Below are 2,284 nucleotides of genomic sequence, written 5' to 3' on the forward strand. Positions count from 1 at the left end.
AAAAATAATTGCCACGCCAAACTACAATAATTAGTTTTATGTGATAGGAAAAACATTATTTTCTTATTTAGACAGGAAGTGAACATTTATTTAGATACACTATCCATGGTATCCTAAATTATGGCATAAACTAGTGTTTGTAATTTAAAAAAATGACAAGTTAATTTGGAAACCAGCCCTAAGATATGAACTTGTACGTTGCCACCTACCTGATAAAATTGATTACTTCGTGTATTTATGCATTTGTTTTAAAGTGGGTGGTTTAAAAATGTGATTGCACATTTAAAATTAGTCTCAACGTTGTGATGTTGCCTTTTATGAATTTGTTTGCATCTTAAAGTATTTTGAGTAGTAAAATCTGTAATTTTCTGAGGACACAATGACAATTTTCATTAATTGCTTCCAGCCTTGTGCACAGCCTTATGCAGGCTAGGAGGTGGTTGGAGAAACATAAGGCATGTATCTCAAAATGTTAGTTTCCTGAATGTAGGATTGGAAGCTGCCTAAATGCTGTCATACAAATGCTAACTTACACCTTTCCAAAGTAGGTTGTCCAGCAGTATTGAGCCTAATTGTGGTCTTTTCTCTTATTGCTACTGAAAATCTGTTTCTTCTCCTGCAGATGGAATAGGGGTCTTTGTAGAGTATGTGCCCTAGGCTTCTCTCCTAGACCTGCATTTTGCAGAGCCCTGCATTTCTAGTTGTTTGCACCAGTTATTGGACTGGTGGATGTTGGTTAAGTTGAAATGCAGTGATGTGTGGAATTCAAATGTTGGGTGTTTCCTACACCATCCAGTTTCTAATTCACGGACCCCAGCCTTGTCCTCAGCTCAAGAAGCTTCTGGTAAGCTACTTTGATCGTCTTAGCAGACTGTGGGACCAAACATTTTAGCAAAAAAGCCCTTGAAAAATAAATACAATAAATCATATTTATAATTAACATAGTAAATCTAATAAAGCTACTAGGGTACTTTTCTGCATTGGTGACCATTAAGAGTTGCAAGGTTTAATTTGGACTGGATGAAGGAGGAATAGGGAGCTGTGAGAGCAGGAAAGAGAGGAGGTGAGGTAGGCACCTGTGACTTTGGCAGATTGGTTGGTTGGTTACTACCAGCTGATGTTGTAAGGAGGGTATGCAGCCTGTTAGAGTCAGGAACCAGGATGGAATGAAATACTGTATAAAATATTCTATAGAAACAGAGTTTAAGTCCTGCTAGAATAAAAATGAATGGCCTAATTAAGTGTGTATTCTGGTGCATGCGCAGAAGCAGGATAACTGTAATGGATATGGACAACCATAAATCTGGCATTTCCAAACTTTGTAGCACTTGATTTTGTGATTGTAGGACTGCTTAAGAGGGTGGGTAGTGATAGGACAAGGGGGAATGGTTTTAAATTGAGACGGGAGGTTTAGGTTAGATATTAGGAGGAAGTTTCTCACCCAGAGGGTGGTGAGGCACTGGAACAGGTTGCCCAAGGAAGCTGTGGATGCCCCATCCCTGCAGGCATTCAAGGCCAGGCTGGATGTGGCTCTGGGCAGCCTGGTCTGCTGGTTGGTGACCTGCACATAGGCAGGGGTTTGGAACTGGATGAGCATTGTGGTCCTTTTCAACCCAGGCCATTCTGTGATTTGAGGGGAGTATTTGAGTACAATAATGCTGTAAAAAAGGCTTGTTGAAATGCAGTTAATGACTTGGAGCAGCCAATAGGGGTTTTTATTCATATCTTCTCTAGATTTAAATGGCAAGCATGTCTGGTGTGTTCAGTGTTCTTAGTATGAGCGCTGGAAAATAATTGGGCCTTGTCTTCCCTTATTAAAATACTGCTATATGGTTTTTGCTTACCTTGAAACCCTTCAAAAGCTTTCCATTAAGTGAAGAGGTCAGCAGAGCTCTGCATTCAGATGGAATTCTTTTCCCTGCTATTCTGAATTTGAGTTCCTTTTCTGCTGGTAGCTGTAGAAATGTTCTAGCTGTGCTTTAATAATACTGTTAACATCCTGAGCAGCACCTGGACATTTGGCATGGAAGAAGGCAGAGGGCTGCTTGATGAAGGTTATAACTGTGAGATCATTGGACACAGCAGTGCTCTATCTACATAATTCCCAAGGATTCTTCATTAGTGTGTTTTTTCCCATCTGCTTAATGATTCTGGGACTTCCTCACCAGTGACCTGCACTTGGTTCAAAGACCTGGAAAAGATCTTTACTACCACCAAGGAAGACCTGCTACTGCTCTTAGGAGCACACAGTTATGTTGAACAAGAAATGGATTTAAAAAAAAAA

Source organism: Meleagris gallopavo, chromosome 2 (genome assembly GCF_000146605.3).
Source record: "Meleagris gallopavo isolate NT-WF06-2002-E0010 breed Aviagen turkey brand Nicholas breeding stock chromosome 2, Turkey_5.1, whole genome shotgun sequence".
Classification (NCBI taxonomy): Eukaryota; Metazoa; Chordata; class Aves; order Galliformes; family Phasianidae; genus Meleagris; species Meleagris gallopavo.